Source organism: Symphalangus syndactylus, chromosome 12, assembly GCF_028878055.3.
Source record: "Symphalangus syndactylus isolate Jambi chromosome 12, NHGRI_mSymSyn1-v2.1_pri, whole genome shotgun sequence".
Taxonomy (NCBI): domain Eukaryota; kingdom Metazoa; phylum Chordata; class Mammalia; order Primates; family Hylobatidae; genus Symphalangus; species Symphalangus syndactylus.
Genome location: NC_072441.2, coordinates 67,616,205 through 67,637,267, shown reverse-complemented (window position 1 = coordinate 67,637,267; position 21,063 = coordinate 67,616,205). Strand labels below are relative to the sequence as shown.

The window sequence follows — 21,063 nt, the reverse complement described above, 5'->3', positions numbered from 1 at the left end:
ATGTCATTATGATCACAAATGAATATTATCAAAATCTTTCCTAGTAAGTATTAACAAAGAAAGATGACTAACCTCTCAATCTCATAAAGTAATAAAAAGAACAAAAAGAAAAGTTAGTTCCTTTCTACAGAGGTATTATTTGGTTTTGATGATCTTTTCCTTTATTCTAATCAGTCTCTAGTGTATATCTGCGGACTTTTGAATAAGTCTCTTAAAACTCTGTATCTCAGCTTTCTTATTTGTAAAATAAAGCTAATGGAACAAATTACAGAATGAGAGATACACACAAGTAACTAAGCTGTGAAAAGTTGCAAAAAGATCTAAAATATTGTGAGCCTTTACAGGCAGAATTAGATTTTTCCATGCATGTTGAGAAAAGGTGCAGTTCAGTTAGACTTTCAATAATGAACAAGTTTTCAACAAGGGATAAGTAGAGATGACGGGTAAAAGGAAAAACTGAGAAGCAAAAATCATCACACGAATAAATACAGAAAAGAGCACAATACTTAGGAAATAATACATAACTTTTGCTGAAGAATAGGGTATGTGTATAGTCAAGATAAAAATGGAAAGGAGAGCTGTGGTCAGAGTGGAAAGAGTGATATGCTAATATCACTAGATAGAATTTATTCAGTAAGATAAAAGAAAAGCCTGGTCTACAAAAGTGAATAAATAGGGTGCCTGTAATATGACAACTATCTGAAGAACAAAATTTTTACAACTCCAGGGAGCATTAGAGGTCTTAGAATGTAAAAATCTCCAAGTGTGCAGAACTGTAGGCAGTAAAACTTGCCCATGATGTCTATGCCAGTATCTATCCTCACTGAATACCTTGAATACACCATGTTATCTCTCCCATAGCATTGCTCCTAATCACAGAACTCACTTCACTATGAAAGAAGCTGGCTGTAAACTGATGTAATAGTATTTACTGTTCTTATTATGCATCCTATCACCTACCAATGGTTGATCTTCAGTTATAGTGATAATTAGAGTGTACTCTAAGGGGCTGGAATGCTGTCTTTTAGGACAAAGCACATTTTCTAAACCAGCAATATCGTAATGACTCTCAGAATATGTATCTTGGCTTGTAGAGGACAGACGGGAGAAACCATCGCCTACAACTGCACTGTCTCTGCAATTCTGACTTTTCCTGGTCTGGAGATCTTTGTAAAGTCTGTTCTAGTATAATATATGTTTCCAAGGTGTGAAACAGCTCATACAAGAGTGTGTATCTTTAGTGGTAGCTAAATAATCATCAGTTCCCTTAGACCAAAGAGATGGCCAGACCACTAAGGTTCCTATTTAATCTGAATAAGTAAGATATTCCTATAATATGGCCTGGCAAACAGAGGGTTGACTTGATCACCAGAGTAGAGAATGACAGCCTTGTAACCAAATTTTGGATCTAAATAAATGTATCAGTCTATAGCCTTTTGAATAAAAAGGAAGACTGGTACTCTAGTGGAAAAGTTCTGAAATAATATCACAAATACATACTGCATCCTTCCTACTATCTTGTGCACCAAGGATTAAAATATTAATACATGGGTAATTGCACATCAACTAACATTAATTATTGGAATCTATAATGCCACTATTTTTTCACTAGTCAGAGTGCAAGCATATCAGCGTCAAGCAATAATTAGAATTTTATCAGAGTCTACTTCATGGTGAACCCATGGAACCATAAACCTATCTTGTGCTCATTTTTTTAGATTCTAAGAATATAGTTTGAATGAACTCAATAAAAGGAATAATCCCCATGTTGGTTCTGACCACAGAGTCACAGGGTAAGAGATTTTAAGGTTGAAAGGACCAATTTTGAATCTCTTTCTCCATATCAAGATAGTAAACAAATTTCACATTGCTAGGCAGAGATTAAGGCCCCATCAAATTAATGAAAGATACAGGAAAAATGATTTATCATAATCCCAAAAAGCCCATCTATTTTAATTAGAAGTTAAGATGGTCATCTAGTAACAGTTTCCTATGCCAATGGGCTTATAGGTAAAGTGGGGATTGTCATATTGACGGAGAACTTGGAAAAAAGTTGCATATAAAAGATGAGCTGAATCTATGTAAATATAAAGCTCAAGTTAAAGAGATAAAGGAATCATAGTGAAATAATAGAATACACATTTTTATCAATCTTGACAATGTAAAATAATAAATACTAAAATTGTATATGCAGGGGAATATGAAACAGGAGACAGTATTAGATACATTATTTTAAAATATAAAGGTAATCAATAAACTAATTTAAAAGACTACATATACCTTCCAAATCAACCAAAGTAAGACACACACCCACACACACTTTACAGAATAAGAAAGAAAATAAGTATTACTATGTAGTGAAAAATAAGATGACAAAAACATTATTAAAATATATAATCAATGAAGAGTTAATATCCAGAATCATAAGCAACTCCTACAACTCAACAACAAAAAAATTGCATTAAAATTATTATTAACCCAATTCAAAAATGGGCAAAAGACTTGAATAATCAAACCACCAAAGAAGATATACAATGTCCAACAGGCATATTAAAAATAGTCACCATTGCTAATCATATGAGAAATGCAAATCATAGCCACATGAGATGTTGCCTACACACATTAGGATGGCCACTATCAAATGAATAGGAAATAACAAATGCTGATGTGGATGTAGAGAAATTAGAATCCTTATGCAATGTTGTGTGGGAATGTCAAATGGTACAGTCACTACAGCCAATATAGAGGTTCTCAAAAAATTAATGATACAGGGTGGAGCCAAGATGGCCGAATAGGAACAGCTCCGGTCTCCAGCTCCCAGCTCCAGCGACACAGAAGACGGGTGATTTCTGCATTTCTGCTTGAGGTACCGGTTTCATCTCACTAGGGAGTGCCTAACAGTGGGTTCAGGACAGTCGGTGAAGCGCACTGTGCGCGAGCCGAAGCAGGGCGAGGCATTGCCTCACTCGGGAAGCGCAAGGGGTCAGGGAGTTCCCTTTCCTAGTCAAAGAAAGGGGAAACAGACGGCACCTGGAATATCGGGTCAGTCCCGTCCTAATACTGCGCTTTTCCAACGGGCCTGGAAAACGGCACACTGGGAGATTGTGTCCCGCACCTGGCTCGGAGGGTCCTATGCCCACAGAGTCTTGCTGATTGCTAGCACAGCAGTCTGAGATCACTCTGCAAGGCGGCAACGAGGCTGGGGGAGGGGCGCCCGCCATTGCCCAGGCTTGCTTAGGTAAACAAAGCAGCCAGGAAGCTCGAACTGGGTGGAGCCCACCACAGCTCAAGGAGGCCTGCCTGCCTCTGTAGGCTCCACCTCTGGGGGCAGGGCACAGACAACCAAAAACTCAGCGAGAACCTCCACAGCCTTAAATGTCCCTGTCTGACTGACAGCTTTGAAGAGAGTAGTGGTTCTCCCAGCACGCAGCTGGAGATCTGAGAACGGACAGACTGCCTCCTAAAGTGGGTCCCTCACCCCTGAGCAGCCTAACTGGGAGGCACCCCCCCAGTAGGGACAGACTGACACCTCATTCAACCGGGTACTCCTCTGAGACAAAACTTTCAGAGGAACTATCAGACAGCTGAATTTGTGGTCTCACGAAAATCCGCTGTTCTGCAGCCACCGGTGCTGACACCCAGCCAAACAGGGTCTGGAGTGGACCTCTAGTAAACTCCAACAGACCTGCAGCTGAGGGTCTTGTCTGGTAGAAGGAAAATTAACAAACAGAAAGGACATCCACACCAAAAACCCATCTGTACATCACCATCATCGAAGACAAAAAGTAGACAAAACCACAAAGATGGGGAAAAAACAGACCAAAAAAACTGGAAACTCTAAAAAACAGAGCACCTCTCCTCCTCCAAAGGAACGCAGTTCCTCACCAGCAACGGAACAAAGCTGGATGGAGGATGACTTTGATGAGTTGAGAGAAGAAGGCTTCAGACGATCAAACTACTCTGAGCTACGAGAGGAAATTCAAAACAATAGCAAAGAAGTTAAAAACTTTGAAAAAAAATTAGAAGAATGGATAACTAGAATAACCAATGGAGAGAAGGGCTTAAAGGAGATGATGGAGCTGAAAGCCAAGTTTCGAGAACTACACGAAGAATGCAGAAGCCTCAGTAGCAGATGCGATCAACTGGAAGAAAGGGTATCACTGATAGAAGATGAAATGAATGAAATGAAGAGAGAAGGGAAGTTTAGAGAAAAAAGAATAAAAAGAAATGAACAAAGCCTCCAAGAAATTTGGGACTATGTGAAAAGACCAAACCTACGTCTGATTGGTGTACCTGAAAATGATGGGGAGAATGGAACCAAGTTGGAAAACACTCTGCAAGATATTATCCAGGAGAACTTCCCCAATCTAGCAAGGCAGGCCAGCATTCAGATTCAGGAAATACAGAGAACGCCACAAAGATACTCCTCGAGAAGGGCAACTCCAAGACACATAATTGTCAGATTCACCAAAGTTGAAATGAAGGAAAAAATGTTAAGGGCAGCCAGAGAGAAAGGTCGGGTTACCCACAAAGGGAAGCCCATCAGACTAACAGCTGATCTCTCAGCAGAAACTCTACAAGCCAGAAGAGAGTGGGGGCCAATATTCAACATTCTTAAAGAAAAGAATTTTCAACCCAGAATTTCCTATCCCGCCAAACTAAGCTTCATAAGTGAAGGAGAAATAAAATACTTTACAGACAAGCAAACGCTGAGTGATTTTGTCACCACCAGGCCTGCCCTAAAAGAGCTCCTGAAGGAAGCACTAAACATGGAAAGGAATAACCGGTACCAGCCCCTGCAAAAACATGCCAAATTGTAAAGACCATCGAGGCTAGGAAGAAACTATAGCAACTAACGAGCAAAATAACCAACTAACATCATAATGACAGGATCAGATTCACACATAACAATATTCACGTTAAATGTAAATGGGCTAAATGCTCCAATCAAAAGACACAGACTGGCAAACTGGATAAGGAGTCAGGACCCATCAGTGTGCTGTATTCAGGAAACCCATCTCACGTGCAGAGACACACATAGACTCAAAATAAAGGGATGGAGGAAGATCTATCAAGCAACTGGAAAACAAAAAAAGGCAGGGGTTGCAATCCTAGTCTCTGATAAAATAGACTTTAAACCAACAAAGATCAAAAGAGACAAAGAAGGCCATTACATAATGGTAAAGGGATCAATTCAACAAGAAGAGCTAACTATCCTAAATATATATGCACCCAACACAGGAGCACCCAGATTCATAAAGCAAGTCCTCAGTGACCTACAAAGGGACTTAAACTCCCACACAATAATAATGGGAGATTTTAACACCCCACTGTCAGCATTAGACAGATGAACGAGACAGAAAGTTAACAAGGATATCCAGGAATTGAACTCAGCTCTACATAAAGTGGACCTAATAGACATCTACAGAACTCTCCACCCCAAATCAACAGAATATACATTTTTTTCAGCACCACACCACACCTATTCCAAAATTGACCACATAGTTGGAAGTAAAGCTCTTCTCAGCAAATGTAAAAGAACAGAGATTATAACAAACTGTCTCTCAGACCACAGTGCAATCAAACTAGAACTCAGGATTAAGAAACTCAGTCAAAACCGCTCAACTACATGGAAACTGAACAACCTGCTCCTGAATGACTATTGGGTACATAATGAAATGAAGGCAGAAATAAAGATGTTCCTTGAAACCAACGAGAACAAAGACACCACATACCAGAATCTCTGGGACACGTTCAAAGCAGTGTGTAGAGGGAAATTTATAGCACTAAATGCCCACAAGAGAAAGCAGGAAAGATCCAAAATTGACACCCTAACATCACAATTAAAAGAACTAGAAAAGCAAGAGCAAACACATTCAAAAGCTAGCAGAAGGCTAGAAATAACTAAAATCAGAGCAGAACTGAAGGAAATAGAGACACAAAAAACCCTTCAAAAAATTAATGAATCCAGGAGCTGGTTTTTTGAAAAGATCAACAAAATTGATGGACCGCTAGCAAGACTAATAAAGAAGAAAAGAGAGAAGAATCAAATAGATGCAATAAAAAACGAAAAAGGGGATATCACCACCGATCCCACAGAAATACAATCTACCATCAGAGAATACTACAAACACCTCTATGCAAATAAACTAGAAAATCTAGAAGAAATGGATAAATTCCTCGACAAATACACCCTCCCAAGACTAAACCAGGAAGAAGTTGAATCTCTGAATAGACCAATAACAGGTTCTGAAATTGTGGCAATAATCAATAGCTTACCAACCAAAAAGAGTCCAGGACCTGATGGATTCACAGCTGAATTCTACCAGAGGTACAAGGAGGAACTGGTACCATTCCTTCTGAAACTATTCCAATCGATAGAAAAAGAGGGAATCCTCCCTAACACATTTTACGAAGCCAGCATCGTCCTGATACCAAAACCTGGCAGAGACATAACCAAAAAAGAGAATTTCAGACCAATATCCTTGATGAACATTGATGCAAAAATCCTCAATAAAATACTGGCAAACCGAATCCAGCAGCACATCAAAAAGCTTATCCACCATGATCAAGTGGGCTTCATCCCTGGGATGCAAGGCTGGTTCAACATACGCAAATCAATAAATGTAATCCAGCATATAAACAGAACCAAAGACAAAAACCACATGATTATCTCAATAGATGCAGAAAAGGCCTTTGACAAAATTCAACAACTCTTCATGCTAAAAACTCTCAATAAATTAGGTATTGATGGGACGTATCTCAAAATAATAAGAGCTATCTACAACAAACCCACAGCCAATATCATACTGAATGGGCAAAAACTGGAAGCATTCCCTCTGAAAACTGGCACAAGACAGGGATGCCTTCTCTCACCGCTCCTATTCAACATAGTGCTGGAAGTTCTGGCCAGAGCAATCAGGCAGGAGAAGGAAATAAAGGGTATTCAATTAGGAAAAGAGGAACTCAAATTGTCCCTGTTTGCAGATGACATGATTGTATATCTAGAAAACCCCATTGTCTCAGCCCAAAATCTCCTTAAGCTGATTAGCAACTTCAGCAAAGTCTCAGGATACAAAATTAATGTACAAAAATCACAAGCATTCTTGTACACCAATAACAGACAAACAGAGAGCCAAATCATGAGTGAACTCCCATTCACAATTGCTTCAAAGAGAATAAAATACCTAGGAATCCAACTTACAAGGGATGTGAAGGACCTCTTCAAGGAGAACTACAAACCACTGCTCAATGAAATAAAAGAGGATACAAACAAATGGAAGAACATTCCATGCTCATGGGTTGGAAGAATCAATATCGTGAAAATGGCCATACTGCCCAAGGTAATTTATAGATTCAATGCCATCCCCATCAAGCTACCAATGACTTTCTTCACAGAATTGGAAAAAACTACTTTAAAGTTCATATGGAACCAAAAAAGAGCCCGCATCACCAAGTCAATCCTAAGCCAAAAGAACAAAGCTGGAGGCATCACACTACCTGACTTTAAACTATACTACAAGGCTACAGTAACCAAAACAGCATGGTACTGGTACCACAACAGAGACATAGACCAATGGAACAGAACAGAGCCCTCAGAAATGATGCCGCATAGCTACAACTATCTGATCTTTGACAAACCTGACAAAAACAAGAAATGGGGAAAGGATTCCCTATTTAATAAATGGTGCTGGGAAAACTGGCTAGCCATATGTAGAAAGCTGCAACTGGATCCCTTCCTTACACCTTATACAAAAATTAATTCAAGATGGATTAAAGACTTATATGTTAGACCTAAAACCATTAAAATCCTACAAGAAAACCTAGGCAATACCATTCAGGACATAGGCGTGGGCAAGGACTTCATGTCTAAAACACCAAAAGCAATGGCAACAAAAGCCAAAATCAACAAATGGGATCTCATTAAACTAAAGAGCTTCTGCATAGCAAAAGAAACTATCATCAGAGTGAACAGGCAACCTACAGAATGGGAGAAAATTTTTGCAACCTACTCATCTGACAAAGGGCTAATATCCAGAATCTACAATGAACTCAAACAAATTTACAAGAAAAAAACAAACAACCCCATCAAAAAGTGGGCAGAGGACATGAACAGACACTTCTCAAAAGAAGACATTTATGCAGCCAAAAAACACATGAAGAAATGCTCATCATCACTGGCCATCAGAGAAATGCAAATCAAAACCACAGTGAGATACCATCTCACACCAGTTAGAATGGCCATCATTAAAAAATCAGGAAACAACAGGTGCTGGAGAGGATGTGGAGAAATAGGAACACTTTTACACTGTTGGTGGGACTGTAAACTAGTTCAACCATTGTGGAAGTCAGTGTGGCGATTCCTCAGGGATCTAGAACTAGAAATACCATTTGACCCAGCCATCCCATTACTGGGTATATACCCAAAGGACTATAAATCATGCTGCTATAAAGACACATGCACACGTATGTTTATTGCGGCACTATTCACAATAGCAAAGACTTGGAACCAACCCAAATGTCCAACAACGATAGACTGGATTAAGAAAATGTGGCACATATACACCATGGAATACTATGCAGCCATAAAAAATGATGAGTTCGTGTCCTTTGTAGGGACATGGATGAAACTGGAAACCATCATTCTCAGTAAACTATCGCAAGGACAAAAAACCAAACACCGCATGTTCTCACTCATAGGTGGGAATTGAACAATGCGACCTCATGGACACAGGAAGGGGAACATCACGTGCCGGGGACTGTTGTGGGGTGGGGGGAGGGGGGAGGGACAGCATTAGGAGATACACCTAATGCTAAATGACGAGTTAATGGGTGCAGGAAATCAACATGGCACATGGATACATATGTAACAAACCTGCACATTGTGCACATGTACCCTAAAACCCTAAAGTATAATTAAAAAAAAAAAAAATTAATGATACAATTGCCATATGATCCAAGAATCCCACTTCTGGAAATATATCCAAAAGAATTCAAAGCAAGATCTTAAAGAGATAGTTGCACACTCACATTCATTACAGCATTATTCACAATAGCAAGAGGTAGAAGGAACCCAAATGTCCATCAAGAGAAAAATAATAAGGAAAATATGGTATATACATATAATAGAATATTATGCAGCCTTTAAAAAGGACATCCTGTTACATATTACAACATAGATAAACCTCGAGGACATTATGCTAAGTGAAATAAGCCAGTCACGTAAACACAAATATTGTATGATTCCACTCATGTAAAGTATTCAAAATCAGAAACAGGATTTGCAAAGGTGGTTGCCAAGGACTGGGAGGAAGAGGAAAAGGGAATTCGTGTTGAATGGGTATAGACTTTTAGTTTTACAAGATGGAAAACTACTAGAGATCTGTTGCACAACAAGGCGAATATACTGAACACTGCTGAACTGTACATTTAAAAAGTGTTAAGATGGTGCACTTAATGTTATATGTTTTTATCACAATAACAAAGTTAAAGTACAAACCATTCAACTTATGCGTATCAACATAAAAGTGCTAAATAAAATATTGGCCAGCATAATCTAACATTATATTTTAAAAATACGTTGTGACCAAATAGAGTTTATTACAGAAACACAAGAATAATTCAAAACTGATACATATCGTATCAACAAATACAATCAGGATAACTAACCTATTAGTCAAAAAAAGACTCTTGGGTTACAGATTCAATCAAGGTTAATAAAAAATAGACAAAAACACAGGAGACAAATACAACAAGAAAGTGAGGGTCACAATATGAATACCAGATAAAGCTGACTTTGGGGCAAAAATACAAAAATAAAGTATACTATTTCCAAAAAAAACAATGAATTAGTATAAACTTTTATACGACAAATAGTATTCATCAAAATATACAATGCAAAATTAGTAAAGAATTCAAAAGGAAGAGAAAGATAATAGTAATAGAACACTCAACTCCTTTTAGCTCATGATTGATCAAACAGAAAAAATATATAAGAAACTTAAAGTATACCTAACTGAAATAACACAGTAAATCAAACTTCTTGGTAAAGATGGTAAAGCCAGATTACAAAATCTTCCTTCTCCTAAACTAACAACAACAACAAAAAAGCAAGAGAGGAAGAGAGGAAAGAAACAAAAGTAGTTAAAAACTGGCAAAAATACATTCAACAACAAAAACATACAATCTCATGCTATAATCTGTAATACTAGTGAGGCTCAGTAAGAGAGCCACAATATACAACTGTGCTCATTTCACCCTACTCACTGTGGCTCCTCACCCTATAACTACTTGTATAGTATTGGTGAAAGAAAATGAAAACATATAATAATGAAAGTAAAGGTCACTAATATACCTGAATTTTATAAGAAGAGATTTGAGGACATAAATAGGCAATACAGGAAAAAGATGCCTAGAAAATGCATATGAGTGATCAGCAAGAAAAAACCACTTAAGTTTCTATTTTGGCCTGTCTCGATTGGAGAAAGGAAGCACAACTACAACCATAAAGAATTAGTTATCCTTGCCAATAAACAGAACATACTAGACATAAAGTCAAAAGATAAACTTCTTAAACAGAAGATTCCCCTAAAAGAATACAAAGCACAAAAAGAGACTCACTAAGAGCACCAGGTAAACTTTATGTTTTTCTCTGGGCTCCTCTCATCACCCTGTAAGCAGAATATCCCAAATCATGATATTTATATATTTTCACTCACAAAACTGTGCAAGTGACATAACAGAGCTTGAAGAGACTGGTAAAATGCCACGTTTACAGTGTAAACAAAGCCACTGGGAAGTTTGAACTGAGCAGAGCCCACCACAGCATGGCAAAGCCGCTGTAGCCAGACCACCTCTCTAGATTCCTCCTCTCTGGGCAGGGCATCTCTGAAAGAAATGCCCTGGAACAAAGCACCTGGGGGAAGGGGTACCTGTGGGTGCAGCTTCAGCCAACTTAAATGTTCCTGCCTGCCAGCTCTGAAGAGAGCAGAGGATCTCCCAGCACAATGCTCAAGCTCTGCTAAGGGACAGACACTCTCCTCAAGTAGGTCCCTGACCCCCGTGCCTCCTGTCTGGGAGACACCTCCCAGCGGGAGCCAACATACACCTCATATAGGAAAAGTCTGGCTGGTATCTGGCGAGTGCCCCTCTGGGACGAAGCTTCCAGAGGAAGGAGCAGACAGCAATATTTGCTGTTCTGCAGCCTCCTGGTGCATACCCAGGTATTACCTGGTGATACCCAGGTAAACAGGGTCTGGAGTACATCCCCAGCAAACTCCAGCAGACCTACAGAAGAGGACCCTGACTATTAGAAGTAAAACTAACAAACAGAAAGCAGTATCATCAACATCAACAAAAAGGATGCCCACACAAAAACCCCAACTGAAGGTCTCCAATATCAAAGACCAAAAGTAGATAAATCCATGAAGATGAGGAAAAACCAGTAAAAAAAAAAAGGCTGAAAATTCCAAAAACCAGAATGCCTCTTCTCCTCTAAAGGATCACAACTCCTCTCCAGCAAGGAAACAAAACTGGATGGAGAATGAGTTTGATGAATTGACAGAAGTAGGCTTCAGAAGGTGGGTAATAACAAACTCCTCCAAACTAAAAAAGCATGTTCTAACCCAATGCAAAGAAGCTAAGAACTTTGATAAAAAGTTACAGGAACTGCTAACTAGAATAACCAGTTTAGAGAACAGAAATGACCTGATGGAGCTGAAGAACACAGCATGAGAACTTCGTGAAACATACACAAGTATCAATAGCCGAATCAACCAAGAGGAAGAAAGGATATCAGAAACTGAAGATCAACTTAATAAAGAGTGAAGACAAGATTAGAGAAAACAGAATGAAAAGGAATAAACAAAGCCTCCAAGAAATATGGGACTATGTGAAAAGACCAAATCAATATTTGATTGGTGTACCTGAAAGTGACAAGGAGAATGGAACCAAGTTGGAAAACACACTTCAGGAGATTATCCAGGAGAACTTCCCCAATCTAGCAAGACAGGCCAACATTCAAATTCAGGAAATACAGAGACCACCACGAAGATACTCCTAGAGAAGAACAACCCCAAGACACATAATTGTCAGATTCACCAAGGTTGAAATGAAGGAAAAAATCTTAAGGGCAGCCACAGAGAAAGGTCAGGTTACCCACAAAAGGAAGCCCATCAGATTAACAGTGGATCTCTCTGCAGAAACTCTACAAGCCAGAAGAGAGTAGAGGCCAATATTCAACATTCTTAAAGAAAAGAATTTTCAACCCAGAATTTTATATCCAGCCAAACTAACCTTTATAAGTGAAGGAAAATAAAATCCTTTACAGACAAGCAATGCTAAGGGATTTTGTCACCACCAGGCCTGCCTTACAAAAGCTCCTGAAGGAAGCATTAAACATGGAAAGGAAAAACTGGTACCAGCCACTGCAAAAACAAACCAAAATGTAAAGACCATCAACACTATGAAGAAACTGTATCAATTAATGGGCAAAATAACCAGCTAGCATCATAATGACAGGATCAAATTCACACATAACAATATTAACCTTAAATGTAAACGAGCTAAATGCCCCAATTAAAAGACACAGACTGGCACATTGGATGAAGAGTCAAGACCCATTGGTGTGCTGCAATTCAGGAGACCCATCTCACATGCAAAGACACACACAGACTCAAAATAAAGGGATGGAGGAATATTTACCAAGCAAGTGGAAAGCAAACAAACAAATGAAAAAAGCAGAGATTGCAGTCCTAGTCTCTGACAAAACAGACTTTAAACCAATAAAGATCAAAAAAGACAAAGAAGGGCATTACATGATGGTAAAGGGATCAATGCAACAAGAAGAGCTAACTATCCTAAATACATGCACCCAATACAAGAGCACCCAGATTCATAAAGCAAGTTTTAAGAGACCTACAAAGAGACTTAGACTCCCACACAATAATAGTGGGAAACTTTAACACTCCACTGTCAATATTAGACAGAACAATGAGACAGAAAATTAACAAGGATATTCACGACTTGAACTCAGCTCTGGACCAAACAGACCTAATAGACATCTACAGAACTCTCCACCCCAAAACAACAGAATATATATTCTTCTCAGCACCACATAGCACTTATTCTAAAATTGAACACATAATTGGAAGTAAAACACCCTCAGCAAATGCAAAAGAATGGAAATCATTACAGTCTCTCAGATCACAGTACAATGAAATTAGAACTCAGGATTAAGAAACTCCCTCAAGGCCGAGTGCAGTGGCTCACGCCTATAATCCCAGCACTTTGGGAGGCCGAGGAAGGTCAATCACCTGAGGTCAGAAGTTCAACAACAGCCTAGCCAACATGGTGAAACCCTGTCTCTACAACAAGTACAAAAATTAGCCGGGTATGCTGGCACATGCCTGTAGTCCTGGCTACTTGGGAGGCTGAGACAGGAGAATCGCTTGAACCCGGGAGGCAGAGGTTGCAGTGAGTCAAGATGGCACCACTGCACTCCATCTAAAAAAAAAAAGAAAGAAAGAAAACAGGAACTCACTCAAAACCACACAACTATGTAAAAACTAACCAACCTGCTCCTGAATGACTACTGGGTAAGTAACAAAATTATGGCAGAACTAAATAAGTTCTTTAAAACCAATGAGAACAAAGACACAACGTACCAGAATCTCTGGGACACAGCTAAAGCAGTGTTTATAGGGAAATTTATGGCACTAAATGCCCATATCAGAAAGCAGGAAAGATCTAAAATCAACACCCTAACATCACAATTAAAAGAAATAGAGAAGCAAAACAAATTCAAAAGCTGGCAGAAGACAAGAAATAATTAAGGTCAGAGCAGAACTGAAGGACATCGAGACATGAAAAACCCTTCAAAAAAATCAATGAATCCAGGAGCTGGTTTTTTGAAAAGATTAACAAAATAGATAGACTGCTAGCCAGACTAATAAAGAAGAAAAGAGAGAAAAATCAAATAGACACAATAAAAAATGATACAGGGGATATCACCACTGATCCCACAGAAATAGAAACTACCATCAGAGAATACTATAAACACCTCTACACAAATAAACTAGAAAATCTAGAAGAAATGAATAAATTCCTGGACACATACACCCTCTCAAGACTAAACCAGGGAGAAGTCAAATCCCTGAATAGACCAATAACAAGTTCTGAAATTGAGGCAGTAATTAATAGCCTACCACCCAAAAAAGCCCAGGACCAGATGGATTCACAGCCAAATTCTACCAGAGGTACAAAGAGGAGCCGGTACCATTGCTTCTGAAACTATTCCAAACAGAAAAAGAGGGACTCCTCCCTAACTCAGTTTATGAGGCCAGCATCATCCTTATACCAAAACCTGGCAGACACAACAAAAAAGGAAAATTTCAGGCCAATATCCCTGATGAATATCGATGTGATAATTCTCAATAAAATACTGGCAAACCTAATCCAGCAGCACATCAAAAAGCTGATCCACCATGGTCAAGTTGGCTTCATCCCTGGGATGCAAGGCTGGTTCAACATATGCAAATCAATAAACATAATCCATCACACAAACAGAACCATGTAAAAGGCACATGATTATCTCAATAGATGCAGAAAAGGCCTTCAATAAAATTCAATATCCCTTCATGCTAAAAACACTCAATAAACTATGTATTGATGGAACATATCTCAAAATAATAAGAGCTAATTATGACAAACCCATAGCCAATATCATACTGAATGGGCCAAACCTGGAAGTATTCCCTTTGAAAACCAGCACAAGACAAGGATACCCTCTCTCACCACTCCTATTCAACATAGTATGGGAAGTTCTGGCCAAGGCAATCAGGCAAGAGAAACAAATAAAGGGCATTCAAATAGGAAGACAGGAAGTTAAATCGTCTCTGTTTGCAGAAGACATGATCGTATACTTAGAAAACCCTATCATCTCAGCCCAAAAACTCCTTAAGCTGATAAGCAACTTCAGCAAACTCAGGATACAAAATCAATGTGCAAAAATCACAAGTATTCCTATACACCAATAACAAACAGCCAAATCATGAGTGAACTCCCAGTCACAATTACTACAAAGAGAATAAAATACCTAGGAATACAACTTACAAGGGATGTGAAGGACCTCTTCAAGGAGAACTACAAACCACTGCTCAAGGAAATAAGAGAGGACACAAACAAATGGAAAAACATTCCATGCTCATGGATAGGAAGAATCAATATCATGAAAATGGCCATATTGCCCAAAGTAATTTACAGATTCAATGCTATCCCCATCAAGCTACCATTGACTTTCTTCACAGAATTACAAAAAACTACTTTAAATTTCATATGGAACAAAAAAAGAGCCCATATATCCAAGACAATCCTAAGCCAAAAGAACAAAGCTACAGGCATCATGCTACCTGACTTCAAACTATACTACAAGGCTACAGTAACCAAAACAGCATGGTACTGGTACCAAAACAGAATGGAACAGAACAGAGCCCTCAGAAATAACACCACACATCTACAACCATCTGATCTTTGACAAACCTGACAAAAACAAGAAATGGGGAAAGGATTTCCTATTTAATAAACGGTGTTGGGAAAACTGGCTAGCCATATGCAGAAAACTGAAACTGGACCCCTTCCCTACACCTTATATAAAAATTAACTCAAGATGGATTAAAGACTTAAACTTAAGACCTAAACCCATTAAAAGCCCTAGAAAAAAAACCTAAGCAATACCATTCAGGACATAGGCATGGGCAAAGACTTCATAACTAAAATGCCAAAAACAATTGCAACAAAAGCCAAAATAGACAAATGGGATCAAATTAAATGAAAGAGCTTCTGCACAGCCAAAGAAACTATCATCAGAGTGAACAGGCAACCTACAGAATGGGAGAAAATTTTTGCAATCTATCCATCTGACAGAAGGGTAGTATCCAGAATCTACAAGGAACTTAAACAAATTTACAAGAAAATAGCAAACAAACCCATCAAAAAGTAGTCAAAGGATATGAACAGCCACTTCTCAAAAGAAGACACTTATGTAGCCAACAAACATGAAAAAAAAGCTCATCATCACTGATCATTAGAGAAATGCAAATCAAAACCACAAGGAGATACCATCTCACACGAGTTAGAATGGCAATCATTAAAAAGTCAGGAAACAACAGACACTGGAGAGGATGTGGAGAAATAGGAATGCTTTCACACAGTTGGTGGGAGTGTAAATTAGTTCAACCATTGTGGAAGACAGTGTAGTGATTCCTCAAGGATCTAGAACCAGAAATACCATTTGATCCAGCAATCCCATTACTGGGTATATACCCAAAGGATTATAAATCATGCTACTATAAAGACACATGCACACATATATTTATTGCAGCATTATTCACAATAGCAAAGACTTGGAACCAACCCAAATGTCCATCAATGATAGACTGGATAAAGAAAATGTGGCACATATACACCATGGAATACTATGCAGCCATAAAAAGGAGTTAGTTCATGTCCTTTACAGGGACATGGATGAAGCTGGAAACCATCATTCTCAGCAGACTAACACAGAAACAGAAAACCAAACACCACATGTTCTCACTTGAAAGTGGAAGCTAAACAATGAGAACATATAGGCACAGAGATGGGAACATCACACACTGGGGTCTGTCAGGGGGTGGGGGTCAAGGGGAGGGATAGCATTAGGAGAAATACCTAATGTAGATGACGGGTTGGTGGGTGCAGCAAACCAACATGGCACATGTATACCTATGTAACAAACCTGCATGTTCTGCACATGTATCTCAGAATTTAAAGTATAATAAAAAAGAAAAAATACTTTAAAAAAAATGAACAAAGCCTCCAAGAAGCTTGGGATTATGTTGAACAAACCAACCTAAGAAAAATTGGTGTTCCTGAGGAAGAAGAGAAATCTAAGACTTTGGAAAATTTATTTGAGGGAGTAATCAAGGAAAACTTCCCTGACCTTGCTAGAGATCTAGACATCCAAACACAAGAGGCTCAAAGAATACCCAGGAAATTCATTGCAAAGGATCATAATCTAGGCACATAGTCATCAAATTATCTAAATTCAAAATGAAGGAAAGAATCTTAAGAGCTGCGAGGCAAAAGCGTCAAGCTAACCAATAAAGGAAAACCTATTGGATTAACAGCAGACTTCTCAGCAGAAACCTTACAAGCTAGTAGGGACTGGGGTCTTATCTTTAGGCTCCTTAAACAAAATAATTATCAGCAAAGAATTTTGTATCCAGTGTAACTAAGCTTCAAAAATGAAGAAAAGATAAAGTCTTTTTCAGACAAACAAATGCTGAGAGAATTCGCCACTACCAAGCTAACACTACAATAACTGCTAAAAGGAGCTCTACATCTTGAAACAAAACCTAAAAATACACCAAAATAGAATTTCCTTAAAGCATAAATCTTACAAGGCCTATAAAACAATAACACAATGAAAAAAAGTCAAGGTATTCAGGCAACAAATAGCACAATGAATGGAAGAGTACCTCACATCTCAATACTAGTGTTGAATGTAAATGGCCTAAATGCTCCACTTAAAAGATACAGAATGGCAGAATGTATAAGAATTCACCAACCCAAGTATGTGCTGTCTTTAAGGGACTCACCTAACATAACGCATAAGGACTCACATAAACTTAAGGTAAAGGGGTGGAAAAAGATATTCCATGCAAATGGACACCAAAAGAAGGCAAGAGTAGTTATTCTTACATCAGACAAAACAGACTTTAAAGCAACAACAGTTTAAAAAGACAAAAAAAAGACATTACATAATAATAAAAGGACTTGTTTAACAGGAAAATATCACAGACCTAAAAATATATGCACCTAACACTGGTTCTCCCAAATGTATAAAACAATGACTACTAGACCTTAAAAATGAGATAGACATGCTGGGCGCAGTGGCTCACACCTGTAATCCCAGCACTTTGGGAGGCTGAGGTGGGCCAGATCACCTGAGGTCAGGAGTTCAAGACCAGCCTGGCCAACACAGTGAAACCCTGTCTCTACTAAAAAAATACAAAAATCAGCTGGATGTTGTGCCAGGTGCCTATACTCTCAGCTACTCTACTTGGGAGGCTGATACAGGAGAATCACTTGAACCTGGGAGGCGAAGGTTTCAGTGAGCTGAACTCGTGCCACTGCACTCCAGCCTGGGCAAAAAGGTAAGACTCCATCTCAAAAAAAGAGAGAGAGAGATAGGTGGCAACACAAATAATAGTGGGGGACTTCAATACTTCACTGGCAGCACTAGACAGGTCATCAAGACAGAAAATCAACAAAGAAAAAATGGACTTAAACTATACCCTGGAACAGAAGCACTTAACAGGTATTTACAGAACAATCTACCTAACAACTGCAGAATATACATTCTATTCATCACCACATGTAACATTCTCCAAGACAGACCATATGAAAGGCCACAAAACAAGTCTCAATGAATTAAGAACATCAAAATTATATCAAGTACTCTCTCGGACCACAGTGGAATAAAATTGGAAATCAACTCCAAAAGGAACTCTCAACACCAGGCAAATACATGGAGATTAAATAATCTTCTCCTGAATGATCTTTGGGTCAACAATGAAATCAAGATGGAAATTTTAAAATTCTTTCAACTAAACTATAATAGTGACACAGCCTATCAATGCCTCTGAGATACAGCAAAAGCAGTGCTAAGAGGAAAGTTCATAGCATTAAATGCCTACATCAAAAAGTCTGAAAGAGCACAAATAGACAATCTAAGGTCACATCTCAAAGAGCTAGAGGAACAAGAACAAACCAAACCCAAATTCAGCAGAAGAAAAGAAATTACAAAGATCAGAGCATAACTAAATGAAATTGAAACAAAAAATACAAAAGATAAATGAAACAAAAAGCTAGTTCTTTGAAAACATAAACAAAATTGATAGACCGCTTGTGAGATTAACCAAGAAAACAGAAGATTCAAATAAGCTCAATTAGAAATGAAACAGGAGATATTACAACTGATACCAGAGAAATAAAAAAGATCAAGGCTACTATGAACACCTTAACATGCACAAACTAGAAAACCTAGAAGAGATGGATAAATTCCTGGAAATATACAACCCTCCTAGATTAAACCAGGAAGCAAGAGAAACTCTGAACAGACCAATAACAAGCAGCAAGATTGAAATGGTAATTTTAAAAAACTGCCAATAAAAGTAGTCCAGGACCAGGTGGATTCACAGTTGAATTCTGTCAGACATTCAAAGAATTGGTACCAATCCTACAGAAACTATTCCAAAAGATAGAGTAAGAGAAAATCCCCCCTAAATCATTCTATGAAGCCAGTATCACCCTACTACCAAAACCAGGAGAGGACAAAATAAAAAAAGAAAACTACAGACCAATATCCCTGATGAACACAGATGCACAAATCCTCAACAAAATACTAGCTAACCGAGCCTAACAGCATATCAAAAAGATAATACATTTCTCAAAAGAAGGTATACCAATGGCAAACAGGTATATGAAAAGGTGCTCAACATCACTGATCATCAGAGAAATGCAAATCAAAACTACAATGAGATACCATCTTACCCCAGTTAAAATGGCTTTTATCCAAAAGTCAGGCAATAACAAATGCTGATGAGGACGTGGAGAAAAGGGAACCCTCATACACTGCTGGTGGGAATGTAAATTAGTACAACCACTATGGAGAACAGTTTGGAGGTTCCTCAAAAAACTAAAAATAGGCCGGGCGTGGTGGCTCACGCCTGTAATCCCAGCACTTAGGGAGGCCAAGGTGAGTGGATCACCTGAGGTCAGGAGTTTGAGACCAGCCTGGCCAACATGGCAAAACCCCATCTCTACTAAAAACACAAAAATTAGCCAGGGGTGATGGTGCATGCCTGTGATCCCAGCTACTCAAGAGGCTGAGGCAGGAGAATCACTTGAACCCAGGAGGTGGAGGTTGCAGTGAGCTGAGATCACACCACTGCACTCCAGCATGGGCAACAAAGCAAGACTCCATCTCAAAAAAAAAAAAAAAATAAGCAAACTAAAAATAATCAGCTACTATAGACTATATGATCCAGTCATCCCACTGCTAGGTATATACCCAAAAGAAAAGAAATCCATAATCCATATACCTAAGAAATATCTACACTCCCATGTTTACTGTAACACTGTTCACAACAGTCAAGATTTGGAAGCAACCCAAATGTCCATCAACTGATGAATGGATAAAGAAAATGTGGCGCATACACACCATGAAGTACTATTCAGCCATAAAAAAGAATAAGATCCTGTGATTTGCAACATGGGTGGAATTGGAGGTCATTACGTTAAGTGAAATAAGCCAGGCACAGAAAGACAAACTTTGCATGTTCTCACTTGTCTGTGGGTACTAAAAATTGTAGCCATTGAACTCATGGAGATAGAGAATAGAAGGATGGTTATCAGAGGCTGGGAAGGGTAGTAGGGAGGAGGGGAGGGGGTGTGTGGGGAAAGGGGAATGGTTAATATAAAAAATAGAAAGAATGAATAAGATATAGCATTTGATAGCACAATAGAGTGATTATGGCCAATAATTTAATTGGACATTTTAAAATAACTAAAAGAGTATAATTGGATTGTTTGTAATACAAAGGATAAATGCTTGAGGTGATGGATACCTCATTCACTCTGATAAAATTATTACACAATGTATGCTTCTATCAAAATATCCCATATACCCCATAAATGTACACACCTACAATATACCCACAAAAATTAAAAATTAAAAGAAAGAAAACTATAGCTCAATAGCTCTCATAAATGTAGATGCAAAAAATTCTCAGCTCAAAATGCTAGCAAACCAAATCCAGCAAAATAAAATGATGATTATATACCATGACCAAGTAGAATTTCTGCCAAGAATGTAAAGTTGGTTTCACATCTGAAAATCAATTACTGTAATACATAATATTAATGGAATAAAGGGAAAAACCCACATGATCACCTCAACAGACATGGAAAAAGCATTTCACAAATTTAACACCTTTTCATGGTAAAACAAAAGAGAACAAAACA

At 38.4% G+C, this 21,063-nt stretch overlaps 1 protein-coding gene across 3 annotated transcripts in view; it reads right to left on the bottom strand.

Moving 5' to 3' along the window:
* Positions 1–21,063, bottom strand: part of SYCP1 (synaptonemal complex protein 1) — a 145,131-nt gene that overhangs the window by 18,853 nt on the left and 105,215 nt on the right. The window lies entirely within an intron of this gene.